Raw genomic sequence first — 15022 nt, 5'->3', positions numbered from 1 at the left:
ACTCACGACTTCAAATCCGCCATACAGAGCAGCTCAGGTCTATTATCTCCAGCCCAGGCAATCATCCTGAGCTCTGAAACTAAATTGCCACCCTCCCATCTGGAAGTCCTACAGTATCTCAAATATAGCAGATTCCATGCTGAATTTATCAATTATTCCCCCATTCTCTCTCCACACTCCATTTATGGTCTTGGTCAGAAATACCACCCTCTACCCAAGAAGCCATGCCAGAAACCTGGAGAATTAGCCTAGACACCTCTCTTCCACAACGTTATAAGGATTCCACCACTTTGAAATCTCTTTTGATCTGCCTCTTCCTCTCCATCCCCACTGCTACTGCCTTATTCCATCCACCATGAGCTCTCAATTCAACATGCTGCTGGAGTCTCTGTGCCTCCAGGAGCATTCCTCTCAAATCGACCTGCCTCCATGTACATCATCACCAAAGTGATCCAATATGACAATCTATGTTCCTCCCCTGCTACCAACCTTCCAATAGCTTCCTGTTGCCTCCAGAAGTAATTGTTAGGGGCACCTGGGTGGCGAAGTTGGTTGAGTGTCTGATTCTTGATTTTGGCTCAGGTCACGATCTCACAGTTTGTGAGTTTAAGCCCCGCATCAGGCTCTTCGTTGACGGTGAGAAGGCTGCTTGGGATTCTCTCTCTCCCTCTCTCTGTTCCACCCCCACTTGTGCTCCCTCTCTCTCCAAATAAATAAATAAACTTTAAAAATATTTTTTTAAAGAAGTGATTGTTAAACGCAGCTCATCGAGAAATCACTGGACATGTGGGTAAGACATCTTTATATTTTTTAAGTGCCCTGGGCGATTTGAATGAGTCAGCAGTGTTTGGGAACTAATGGTGTACCAGGCAAAGTTTACACCTTCAATGACCTGGTTCCTGCCTACCTGTCTAGTCACCATTCCTGCCACTTCCCCCTTGGCAATGAACACTCCAGCAGTCCCAGAATATACCATGTTGGGTCACACCTCTGTGTCCCCACTGATGCTGACCTTTCAGCCTAGAATGTTCTTTCTACCTTTGGCCAACCTCTACTGAACCTTCAAATTTTAACTGAGGTGTCACTTCTTCAACAAGCCTTTCATGACCTCATTAGACTGGATTAGGCACCCTTCCTCTGTGACCCCATAGCATTGCACGGAGTTCTCTATTCTAGCACTTAGCACATTGTGTTGAGATTATTTCCTCATGTGTCTGGCTTCTTGACAAACCTGTAAGCTCCTTGAAAGCAAGAAATATGTTTATTTATCACTGTCAAGCACATAATAAGTGCTTGTCAAGCACATAATAAGTGCGCATAATAAGTGCTTAGTGAATGTCGACCTGCAATAGGTCTGATTTTAAGTTGAGGCTCTACACTGACTAACTAGATTTGGATTTTAGGAAGTTCAATTCATCTGCTTGGGTCTCAGTTCCCATATCTGTATAACAGCATAATAAATCCCCATGCTCATTCATATGCCAAACATGTGAATGTCTACTAAGTGCCAGGTACTGGTTTGTGTGAAGATCGAATGAATAAATTAATATATGTGAAGTTTTTCTGTAAACTGTTACACAGTATTGCAAAGACATTTCTGCAATTGTAGTTTTTCCTTAGTCTCTCTGAACCAGAAATAACAATCTCATTCCATGAGACCAAAGTCTACTGAATGATAATCTCCAGTAGGCTCACCAAGGTATCAGGGTAAGAAAGCCACTTAGTCCATAAGGAAGTGCACTGGCCTAACTAGGACTGGAGGTCCACTCTGGGAAAGCATAAGATAGTGAGAACCCGCTGTAGCAGGGGCAGTGCTAATATCCCAAGGACACAGGCTTCACAGCTGAGCATTACTGAAAAAAGTTCACTAAGCCACAATCCTCCCCAGTGACTTCTACCTGTGCTCAGGTTTCCATGATAAAGGGTGTAAAGCCCAATGCAGCATGCTAGACAGGCTCAACAACCCGACTTCCTAAGACTCTTCCAGGTCTTCCTGAAGCCTGTCTACTCAGGTGAGTAATAGGTCCCCTGAGATTTTCCTGGGGATGTCACTCCCAGGGGTAGCAGTCTTAAAGTTCAGTCCCACAGAGCCCAGGGAAACCAAATTGATTTGCTGACCCTGAGGAATCTGAGCCCAGATGAGCTCTGGGCTATTCTCTAACAAACTGCACTGTTGTCCCTGAGGGCTTATGTCTTACAGGTCCAGAAGGGACCATAAACTCCCCCAAAGCCCTTGGACTAGATGTTCTTTGGCATGTTATAAGCTACTACTCTCTCCTATGGAGCTGTTCATCCTCTAGGAGGAGGTCCCAGCCCACAGATTACTTCTTAGAATCCCAAACCCTACAGATATCGGGCAATGACACCATGTGGCATAATGTCCACCCCCCTAAAGGAACCTGATCTCTCATTGCCCAAGAAGTAACTCTTAGAGTGGGGGAGCTATCAGAAGTTATGCCAAGAGTTAAGCAAAGAGGGGATGGAGATTTCTTTCATGTACAGAGCCCTTAGAAAGCATCAAGTCCACATTCACTGAAATAGGTTCTTATCAGTCATCCCCTCTAATACCAGCCAGGTGATCATGTCTACCTCCAAGAAAACGAAAGGTTTGAGCTTGTCGACTAGGAGAGAAAATAAAAGACATGAAATCTGTGGTATCATATTATTTCACACTCAGTGCCACATAGAGTTAGACTTCAGGGACCACAATTCAGTCCATGGAACATCTTAATCATTCATTCAATAAATATTTACTGAGCACTTATTATATTGCTGGAAAAACAGCCACAATCTGTCCTTGGAGAGCTCACAGCCTAGGAGGGAAGACAGACACATAAACAAAAGAATTATGATATGACATTATGTGAAGTACAGAAGAATCTCAGAGCTGGATGTAGTTCATTGTTCTGGAAAAAGGGTTTTCCAAGTAGGGGACACCCAGACAGGGTTTTTGAAGAACAAAGGCAGACAAGGCAGGCAAAGGAGTCTGAACACAGGGAATATGTTAAACGTCCCGGAATATTGCTGGAGCCTAAGATAAGATGGGGGTGGGAGAATAAGGTGAAATGAAAGTAAAGAAGTAAGTAAGAAGCACATGGATATGCCAGGCTAAAGAGCTTGAACTATACACCTTTAGGAAAGTGAGGCACCACCAGGGAAATTCGAAATTTTTCCTGTTTTTATTTTGTTGTTTATTGTTTTTGTTTTTGTTTGTTCTTTGCAGTGAAATGCCATGACTAAATGTTCAGTTTGGAAAACCACTTTGTGTCAGCGGACAGAGTAAAGGGGGTTGCGGGGGCACGGCGAGAAACTAGAAACAGGTGCAGCACCTGGCTGGCTCAGTCGGTTGAGCATGTGACTCTTAATCTCGGGGTTGTGAGTGCAAGCTGCATGGTGGGTGTAGAATTACTTAGAAACAAAATTAAAAAAAATTTTTTAATTGTGCTTTGTAAAGAACATTGTTAAGAGAATGAAAAAAGAAACGAGAAATATTTGCAAATACGTATCTGATAAAGGACCTATATCTAAAATATACAAAGAACGCTGAACACAACAATAAGCAAAAAACCCAATTTAAAAATAGGCAAAGGATCTGAACAAAAACTTCACAAAGAAGATATATAGATGGTAAGATGCTCCATATTATGTGTCATCAGTGAATTGCGAATTAAAACAATGAGATACTACTACACACCTATTGGAATGGATAAAATCCAAACGACTGACACACCAAATGCTAGCAAGGATGCCAAGCAACAGGAACTCTCATTCCTTACTAGAGAAAATGTGAAATGCTTTAGCCACTGTGGAAGACAGTTTGGCAGTTTCTTACGAGACAAAGCATACTCTTACCATATGATCTAACAATTGTGCTCCTTGATATTTACCCAAAAGTGTTGAAAACTTAGGTCCATACAAAAACCTGCACACAGATGTTTACAGCAACTTTATTCAGAGTTGCCAAAACCTGGCAGCAAGCAAGATCTCCTTCAGTACGGGAATGGATAAAATAAACTATGGTCTATCCAGACAATGGCATATCATTCAGCCCGAAAAAGGAATGAACCCTCAAGCCATGAAAAACACTATGGAGGAACCTTAAATGCATACCACCAAGTGAAAGAAACCAATGTGAAAAGGCTCCATACTGTATGATTCCAACTACATGACATTCTGGGAAAGGCAAAACCATGGAGACAGTAAACAGAGCAGTGTGGCTAGAGGTTCTGGCAGAGGAGGGAAGGACTGCACTATAAATCCCCTGTACTCCAACTATTCATCAAACTACTCTATAGGATACTTGCCATGGATGATACGTGACATTTTGCTCTTGTCAAAACTCACAGAACTACAACACAAAGCGTGGACCCTAATGTAAACTGTGAACTTTAGTTAATAATATCAACATTGACTCATTAATTATAACAAATGTATCACACCAATGAAAGATGTTAGTGGGGAAGACTATGGTCAGGAGAGCATATGGGAGAGGAAAGTATATGGGAACACTATACTATCTGCTCAATTCTCTGCAAACCCAAAAGTGCTCTAAAACAATAAAGGTCTATTAAAAAAAAACAAAGAGAAAATGAAGTACTAGTACACGTTACAACTGGGTGAATCTTAGAAGCTTGATGCTAAGTGAGAGAAGGCAGTCACAAAAGACCACATATTGTGTGATTCCATTTATATGAAAGGTCTAGAGTAGGCACATGTAGAGAGACAGAAAACAAATTAGAGGCTGTCTAGGGCTGGTAGGACTAACAGGAAATGGAGAGTGAGTGCTAATGGCTATGGAGTTTCTTTGTTGTTTTTTTTAATGTTTTAAAATTTACGGTGGCAATTGTGGTGATGGTCGTAGAACTCTGAATATACTAGAAACTACTTTAAACGGATGAAGTGTATGGCATGGGGATTATATCTCCCTGAAGCTTGAAAAATGCTAATAAATTTGAAAATCTTAATAAAATGGATGTTTTTATAGGAAACAGCAAATTGGAATCACAAAGAAGTAGAGAACATGGGGCAAACCATGTTGTTAGAAGTCATTTCCTCCAATGGTTACTACAGCACCTAGATAGTTTTATGGGCAAGTTCTTTCTAATTTACAAGGAACCAATAATTTCCATGCTCTGAAAGTAGTTCCCGGTATACAGAAATAGAAGGAAAAAAGTCCCATATGTTTTATAAAACTAAGTTATCCTGTCCATAAAATTTGGTGAATACACATACAAACACGCAGAGAGAGAAAACTGAAAGCTAACAGTTACAAATAGAGATGCAAAAATCCTAAATAAAATGCCAGCAAACCAAACCTGGTAAGACAAGAGTATCACACCATAAGCAAAAGGGGATTTCCAGGACTGCAATTTAAAGTAAGACCTTGGATTAAGAGTAACTTATTCTGTGAGTGTTCTTCAAGGCAGGCAAAATTTTGTAATAAATTTTACCTTGATAAACGAGTGATGTCTTACAATACAAGTAGTATGTGATGCCAAACGTCACATGATCACAACTGAGCCAATGGTTCTTCTCTCTCTCTCTCTCTCTCTCTCTCTCTCTTGCTGTGGGATTGTGGGTGATCATCTCTCATGCTCGGATGCTCAGTCTCAGGCCACAGTGTTTGGCAGAAATCAGTAATTTTTCAGAACTCTGGAAGGTGTCCACAACTGGCACTAGTGTATTTTTTGTCACTTCAAAGCACCTATGGACAGTCCTTTGCTTTTGCACACAAGAGTAAGCTTAGGAATGCTTTGCTTCCTTCTAGGTCAGGCTGCCTGCAGATAGAGACCCTTTCCTCTGCTGCCTTATTGTCCGTTACATTAAATACAGTATGTGACAAGAGTTTATTAATACTGCACTGTAGTCAACATCCGTGCAAGCATATACAATGGCCTCATGCAGGAAAAGGCTCCATTGAGCCAATAGATAGTGATTCCATTACTGATAGTGAAAGTCGTCCTACACAATAACCCTCCTCTCTCTCATCTCCCTCACACCAGCCACGAAGGTTTTCAAAGATAAGTGCAGGTTAATTTGTTTATTTTTCTTTATAGTTTTTATTTTCTTTATTATTTTGTACTATGTTATAGTATTGTAATCACTTTTATATCAATATTTTTGGGTTGTGGAACAAATCGTCTAAGTTTCCATTATTTCTTATGGGGAAATTCGCTTTGATCTACAGTGCTTTGGATTACAATAATATTTCTGGAACGAATTATGCTTGCAAACTAAGGTTTTACTTGTATTGGGAAATCATCACAACAAATAGCCAAAAGAGAAAACTAGCATGGATGACAAAGAATTGATATTTTAAATTTATTTTAAAAATCTCTTCAGTAGGGGTGCCTGGGTGGCTCAGTTGGTTAAGCATCAAACTCTTAATTTTGGCTCAGGTCCTGATGTCACCATCATGAGATCGAGCCCTACATTGGGCTCTGTGCTGACAGCGTGGAGCCTACTTGGTGTTCTCTCTCTCCCTCTCTCTCTCTCTCTGCCCCTTCCCTGCTCATGCATATGCCCTCTCTCAAAAATAAATAAACTTTAGAAAAAATCTCTTTGTAAATAAGAAAAATATCTATACCAGAACAGAAAAGTGGGCAAAGGATAAAGAAAAGAAAAAAAAGTTTAGCTTCACTAGTGATCAAGTAAACGTAAATTTTAAAATAAGGCACTAATTCTTTGCAATCATATTATCAAAAAACTCAGTGACAATCAAGAATTCAGACAAATGGGGCAAAGGGGTATGCCCACACTCTGCCTCTAAGATGAGAATTATTTACAGAGCCAGTTAGCAATACCAATCACAAGCTTAAAAATGTGCATACATGTAGGAACCAACAACTGCACATCTAGAATTTATTCAAAGGAAACAACCAAAGATTTTTGCACAGACTTGGCCACAGAAAGCTCATCTCTGCATTGTTTCCAGCATGGAAAACAGAAATAACCTAAATGCCCAACAGTAGCGAGTTGGTCAAATAAATTACGGTATTTCTATACAACAAAATGCTATGTAACCGCTGAATGCGTAGGAGAATAAGGAACCTAAAAGATTCTTCAGAATATGTTAACTAAAAAAAACGAACAGAAGAGTATGAAGAAAATAGAGAAAAGAAGACTGAACAGTTGTGATAAAAGGTTAATAGTGGTTACCTCTGAGTGGTAAGAATATGAGTGACTTTTATATTCTCCTTCTTGTGTATCTGTGCTTTCTCCATGGTCTATAATAAACATGTGACTTTGCTAAAGAAAGATACAATGAAAGAGTGCCTTCTAATGTTCACACTGGTTAACTCAGAAGTTGCAGTTCTAGAAATTTACCCTGATGATCACACATTCATGTACAGATTTATATTTGAGAACATACATTATTATAATCACAAAAGAAAAGGAGGCCAACTAAATATCTAGCAATAGTAATTATCAAGCATGTTATAGCTATAGGATGCAATACTGGGCAACTACTAAAAATCATGAGGTAGAAGAATATCTAAATATATAAACAATTCACTGAAAAGGCAAATTATAAAATATTAAATATGATAAAAAGCTAATATTCTAAAAAAAAAAACTTCGTTGAAAAAAGGTTGGAAGAAAATGTACCAAAATGAACATCAACTACGATTCTCTCCAAGTGGTAGAACCACAGGTGGTTTGTTTATTTTCATCTATCTGCATTTTACACATTTTCTAAATTGTAATTTTAAACTCCAGAAAAAAATTTCAGTTTGCATTTGAGGGGGAAGGAGAGAGAAAAGGTAGAACAACATAAAAATTCTCTTTGCTGCCATCATGCTGAGAGGCGTTTATGTCAGGGCACATTGGCACCCTAAAACTGAATCCCAGAATAGGCCCTGTAAGAATGGGAGGAACACAGGTTAAGACAAATGAGAAAAGGGGCAATATATTAATATGTTGTCTGCATAATAGTTAAAAAATAAACATAGAAAATTTTGGAAATCGATATATCAAGATGTTAAGATGGTTTAATTCTTGTTGATAGGAATATGGGTAATGGCTACTTTTATGGGTGTGATTTTCTATTTTTTTTTACTTTCCAAAAATAAAAAAATTACATAATAAAACCAAATGAGAGAGCCATACATGTTTGCACTCAGTGGTCCCAGAGCAATGGAATACATTTGATCATCTGTCTCTGAGACTGGAGAAAAGCCCAGTCTATTCCTGGGATGGGAGGGAGCATTCATGGCTACTGCTTTCCTGCCTTGGCCTCTGGGGCTGAACAGGGTCACTACCAGTGAAATAATGCAACAGTGCCCGTCTCTCCCTTCCAGTATATGGCAGGGAACTCCTCATCCTATGCCAACAGTCCCACAAACCAGGGTCATGGACCACTAGGCCTTCAGAGCCTCCAGTCTGAAGCATTCACTCCCCTGCCATGGCCCTCTACTGTAGCTCTAGGCCATCTGTCCCCTGCCACTAGACTGTGAGCTCCTGGAGGGCCTGGACAGCTGTTTGACTCAAATCTTGCCTCTGTGCCTACCATAGCACCTTGAATAGAGTAGGTACTAAATCAACACTTAGGAGACTTTGAAAAGCAGGCAGGTATGAAACAGCATCTTGCTGCTGATGGGAATAGAGGGACAAGGCAACCCACAAATGTTTCATCCGAACAGGAAAGCAACACCCAGCCTACTGCTTGGCCGTTTTTTGCTGTGCGCACGGCTGCAGCAGTCTCATGTGTAAGATCGCCACCTAGTGGAATGGGATAGGCATGGGCAGTGATGAAAGCAGGTCAACATAGAAATAAAATGGTTCAGATCTTCTTTGAAATAAAAATATACACATCATCACAGTATGTGGAACAGTGGGGACCAGACGAACAGTCTGTGGAAGGGCATGACAGCAACAAAGTCAATATCACATTAATATACCAACTTACCTGTGATGCAACAGGTTTCCTTTGTTTCAAAGCAAGGAAATATGTCCCATCTCACTGCCAAGGGCTTACGTATTAACTTTAAGTGCCAAGGTTCCTGTGGATGCTACAGTACTCCTATAACTTTAAAATTATTCTACCATTTTTCAGCCACTATTTCTCTTGGTGGGAAGAAGATAGAATTGTTTTATCGTAAGAAATATGTAAAGAGAGAAGTCTCCTTTGCTACAAGTTCACATAACAAAAGGTATGGAAAAATACCTTTTTTTCATTAAGACAAATTTTCCTTTAAACATTTGCTAGGCATCCAAAGCCACCAACTCCTGTTCTTAGAAAACAGCTTTCAGGGGCAGAAAAACTCAGGTCTGGTATTGCACAACCCTTATATTTTCCCCTTGAAACATAAGCCAAATAGTGGCTGTCAAACCGAGTGCAGGGAAATCCCTCCATCTCCTCTAACATCAGAATGAAATGAAGCCCCACCATTCAAGCTCACACGTGACAAGTCTGAGAGCACATGTGGGTCAAACACCTCACACCTGGTCTATGTAACGTCCCCTCTTTCAACACAATAAGCTGCAGACAGTCAATCTGAACTTGGAGCTCCATGGAACCACATAAACTTCATGATGCCAAGAGTACGATACATGGCTTGAGAACCCCATTCTGAATGAGTACCTTCGAAAGGCAAGGCAAAGGGTCCTTTTGTTTTCATTTGAGCCAGGAGAAATCCTAGCCAGCATTAACTAGAAAGTCTATGGAATTCCAAGAGGTAGGTAACACTTCATCAGCTTTTACACACCAACACAATAACAGAGCTCACAATAAAATTGGAAAACCTCAATAACACCTTTCGTCCCAGACTGTTGAAAGTTTCTGGTTGATCTCTCTGTCTTCACTTGTCTCAATCTGGTGAAACCTACACATTCCAGCCTTATTAATATCCTTAGAGTCTAACTCTGGCCATTTCATATTTCTCCTTTAGTCCTTGTCCAAAGACCTGCAGTGCCTCCAAATTACCTATGGAAGAAAGTTGAATTCAAGGCCCTCAAAAATGGGGCCCCAGCCTACCTTTCAAAACATGTTTGCATAATTCTCCCATTATAAGCCTGTGCTCCAGAGACATTAAATTGCTCACTGTGAAAGTGTATCCATATATATTTTTTCACCTTTCAAAGGCAATGAAAAAAACCAGGTCACCCCAAAAGACCATTAGGATTGTCCCCAAGTGCTATAGAAAGCCTGCCCAGAAAAGTATCTTCAGACACGCCATCACACAAGACATGTATTTAAGTACAAATCCATGGAGGATGAGTCAAGAATTTATACCTCTCATTACCTGACCTGGGTTATTTTAATGCTTGTTCTGGTACTTACTGACTAGTCCACTGCTTCCTAAAAGTTTTTTGAGTTTTGACATTTTGTTGGCTTTACTTGGTTGGTGGGGGGGGGGGTGGCGGTTTTTGTATTACTATTTTTTTTTGTAAAACACACCCACCTCCACCCTAAAATGCTGTAACTCCAAAAAAATTGAAGTCAACTAAGATGAATCTGGCTTTGAGAATTTTCGAGTGGTTTTGTGAGGCATTTTGAGATCCTGTGAGACACCCTGAATGTCCCCCAAATGGAATTGAGAATTGGTGTCTTGGCAAGTACATTTGCCTCTCGGTGCTTTACTGCTACCACCTACAGAATGAGAGCCAGCTCCTACTCCCTCCCAAGTCTCTCAGCCTGGGTGTTGGGAAAACACATGCTGTATATGAAGAACTTGGTTTTCCCCAGAATTAAGGAGCCATATATAACCCAGATAAAACAAGGCAGTCATAACTCTAAAATCCCCTTATGATATAGAATTTTCTAAATAGCACCAGCAAAATATGAAACACTATCACATTAGTTGAAAACACAAAGATATAAAGTTCTTCCAGGCCACAGAAAGACATTTATGCCATTGAACTTACATTTGAAGAACACAATGCTTGGAAAGGTGTGCGTCCAACATCCAAACAGAATTTCCTTGGGAAAGAACTGGACTTCGGCCTAGCTTTAGCTGCTGTGAACAGAGGAGTTCCTTCTGAAGTAGGAATGGGAGTTCAGGACTTTGAGAAGATAACTTGTCTCAATTTCCACAGGGTTTTCTGTTGAAATGTTTCTTTCTGCAGAGAGATTAGAAGTGAAGCACTGGGAGGAGAGGCTGGAAAACAAACATAAGGCTCCCTTGTCAGGAGTACATTTTGTCCCCACACAGCTATTTTGTTTGCAATCACAATTCAGCAAATTCTTTTTGATAAAATTCTTTCATTGAAACCATCTCTAAGATGTTGAACTTCTCCAAGCAGCAGTCTATAGAGAATTCCAATACCAGACTATAACTGTAACTACAAATAAGAGTTCTACAAGTCACCAGAGGGTTTTAGACCAAAGAGAGGGTGACAGACCATGCAGGCTGTGTAAGAAGAAGGCTATCCCAAGTAGACTGGAAGAGTCCACGTCATTCTAAAAGGATTACAAGAAAGAATCCAAGAATGGTGGACCTATCTTAGAAACAGAAGAGACTTCTAGAGATCATTTGCTGTAGCCTTCTTGCAGAGAACAAAGGTTTATGCTAATTTTATATAGGTCTAATGTTAAGAAGGTATCTCTTGGTAACCTCTGATGAAAACAACTAATGTGAAATAAACAATACATGTGCATGATCTCAAATAATAAGATTAAATCACCTTTCCAGATTCTATGACTATTTTTTTTACATATTAAAAAAAGGTCAGCATAAATTAGTCCATTAGATAACCTGAAAGTGCTGAAGACTCCCTCATATTTCTCTAGTACTTCTTCTTCTCCATCCCATTGAGTACCGGCTTAGGTCACTAGGTGCCTCCAGCTCTTATCAGAATCACAGGTGATTTTGTCCTTTCAGAGGAAGAACCATTCCAAAGACCCAAAGAAAACCTCAAGGGATGGGCTAGCACTTGGTTTCCCCTAGGAATCCCCCTATGTTTAGAGAAGGTGGTCTGGATTAAACCAAACCTGCTTCCAGAACTGACTAGATATCCCAACAGGAGGCTACCACCTTCCCAAACTGGAAGCTACACAAAACAAAACACATAGCATGGCTCTGGGCTTCTGAAGTCTTTGCTGCCCTTCCCTCCCCAGTCACGGGAGATCAGAAGTTCCAGAACTCCCAGGACCCAACATATGGACTGGAAGACAAGCATAAGTGAAATCTATCCTACATCTGAAACATCTCTGCATGCAGACGCTAAAAGGCCATCTGTCTGGGACACTGAAGATTACTGCATTGGCTGAAATGTGGGATTAGACATCTTCCAGCCCTAGGACTCCAGCAGCACTAAAATGAGATAAGGCAACAGCAATCACACCAACCCCTAATTGGTATGTTGCACTTTGAAACTGATAAATAACTTCTGCCCCATTATTAAAGTTGGTCTTCACAACAGACTTATGAAGCCAAGGTTGTTAGGATGATTTCAGAGATGAGGAAATCTATGCACATAAAGGTGAGTCGGTGACCCAGAGTCATGCAGCTGGTGCAGAGGAGAGCTAAGTTCCAAATACTGCTTTCATGGCAATAAGGGGCCCATGAACAGAAAAACAGTTTTCTGTTTTTCTATGGCCCTACCATCCCTTCTGGAGAGTCTCCAGGATGAAGACCTTACAGAAGACGCAATCTAATCTTTGCCTGAAACACTCTGCACAGCTGTGGGATATACAGTCAAGGGAGGCTGTGGCATTGTGGCAGGAAGCATGATAATTAGCAGAGTAAATTCTACTCTCAAGGGAGTTCATCTTCTCTGGCAGATTCCACAGCATGGAGCTCTCTATATCCAAAGACGGGCATTGCGCCTATGATTTATTGTGAGCGCCTATGCCTGAGTCCTTGAAAAGTAGACAGAAGATTATTTGTGTTTTACGAGAACAATTAACATACCAAAAGGAAATAATTTTGCGTGGTAGCTGTGCTGCGGGTCTCATAATGACAGAAGGTAGCAGGGCCTCATTCATTCAGATCCTAAAAGTGTGTAAGTTAGGATTGGTATCATTTGCTGTGTTTGTGAAAAGTTAGTTTTCTAACCTAATCAACTCGTGCTAACTTAAATAATTCCTCACCTTTACCAGCCAAAAACAGAGGTCATGGAAACGATGCGATAATACAACAGTCTCCCTCAGTCTCGGCCATTTTTATTCATCTTTGAGAGTCTTTCCTCTTGAAAAGCAGTGATGGATTTATCTGAGAAGGAACCCCCTAAAACATCACCCTTCAGCAATTTCTTCAGTTCGTGAGGAGGAGATTTCATGTGAAACTACTTAGTGTGGGGGTGGACTTGTGTGAATGCCATGGAGTAGCCTGTAGCAAAGAATAACTAGAAAAGTCACATCAAAATGTAAAACATCTATTGGAAGGCATTACAGTAATGATTAGGCAACCAGGACTTTGGAAAAGAGAGGCAATGACACCCTGCAGCCACTTTTTCCTCAGAACGTTTGCTGATTCTGGGCATGAGGTAAATGAGTGGGGAAAGGAGTAAAGGCCTAGACTGAGAGCCTCTACCAAGACAAGACAAAGCAGCAGAGCTTTGGGTAGTCTCTGTGGGATGGAGAAAAATTATTCGAGGCTTGAAGAGCCAGATTCTGGTGAGAAGAAGAGGGCAAAATGGTGCAGTATTCCGCCAGGTTTTCCCTCAGGGTATTTACTGAGTTCTGAAACCGCATTCACCAATAGACTAAGAAAATGTCTGTCAAAGTAGAATTTTATGCCTAGCAAAAATATCTTTTGAAAAAGAAAGGCAAGACTTTAGGAGGAAAATGTTAGCAGTGGCATCATAGTTTCTGTCTCCCTGAATCACCCACTGAAAACAGATGGAGTGCTAGAATAATACAACAAAACCCCATAAACAACATCTACAACAAAACTAGATGAAAAGATATTCCAATGAAACCCAAAATAGGACCAGGCAGTATCTGCTAGGGGGAAGCAGAAGGAATAAATGGGGTATCTGAAATACCCCAAAATAGGAATACCACAAAATAGTCAACAGGCATTTACTGCAAAGCAGAGCAGAATATTTTGAGAGCAACAATCATAAGAAGGAAATGTTCTGCACATTACAATATATGAATAACAATAAGGGGTGTGAGGGGCTGACTGTCTGAGCTCAAAGAAATCTAAAATTGATCAGCCAGGAAATAGCTTCTACTCTGGGATGCAGTAGGCTGGAAGAAGTATCATTCCCATAGTTAAGACAAAAAACAAGCCAGACTAATTTTAAATTCATCAATGTTTTCAAATGCATTGGAGAACTGTGGCCACAGAGCAACAAACTTGCCCCAAACCTGAGGAGATATCATTTCTGCAGGAGAAAAGATGTAAGCACTCACTCATCTGGGCTTGGCTTACTGAAAACCAGGAAGAAGAGGTCAGCTGGAACCATAGATGACTTGGTGAATGCAGAATATAAACCTGCAGGGCAGAGGGAAGCCTCTGAGAGCCTCAGATACTGTGGGAGTCCCTACCCCAGAAACTCCACTGGGTGCTTTGCTCTCAGAAAAGATCAGAAAGAACACTAAGAAGGGACCATTGAAATGCAGACCTTGAAGAGAAGAACACTAGGGAGGGCTATGAATCCTCACCTCTGCATTTCCCTTATCTCCTCCAGGAAGAAAACGCCTTTCTCTGTGGAGGCAAAGAACACAGACTGCGCGGTAGCAACCCATGGCAACTGGGAGAAGAAAACAGGAAAACAAGTAAAACAACGAGTCCTGGGAGAAGGGCAGAAATGTGTGCTGGGCCCACAACAACCAAGGAGAGGGGCAAAAGACTTATGAAGGCCACACTCCTGAGACCAAGGGACCCAGGACCTAAGACTGAGGCTCAAGCAGAAGAACGGAAACTGCCCCCTCCCAGTCCCCCACACCACTAAGCAACTAAGTTCCAGTAACTGGTAACAGCAGAATAGTGCTGGGAAAGGGACAGAAGAGGAAGAGTATGCAAAGAGACCACCTGAAGCAGTGGGAAGGGAAGACCTAAAGCTCAGTGTTGACAAAACGTTCTGGAAAACCACCTCTCCCCCTAAGTACAAGGAATTGCTACAGGAATTT

At 40.9% G+C, this 15022-nt stretch overlaps 1 long non-coding RNA gene across 1 annotated transcript in view; it reads right to left on the bottom strand.

Moving 5' to 3' along the window:
- The window catches only part of LOC131502962 (uncharacterized), a 120484-nt gene that overhangs the window by 93155 nt on the left and 12307 nt on the right, over positions 1-15022 (bottom strand). The window contains exon 3 of the long non-coding RNA XR_009257287.1: positions 10867-11057. This is a non-coding gene — a long non-coding RNA (uncharacterized LOC131502962). The remainder of the gene's footprint in view (positions 1-10866; positions 11058-15022) is intronic.

The sequence above is a fragment of the Neofelis nebulosa genome, chromosome X, assembly GCF_028018385.1.
Source record: "Neofelis nebulosa isolate mNeoNeb1 chromosome X, mNeoNeb1.pri, whole genome shotgun sequence".
Classification (NCBI taxonomy): domain Eukaryota; kingdom Metazoa; phylum Chordata; class Mammalia; order Carnivora; family Felidae; genus Neofelis; species Neofelis nebulosa.
This window is presented reverse-complemented; position numbering and strand designations above follow the sequence as displayed.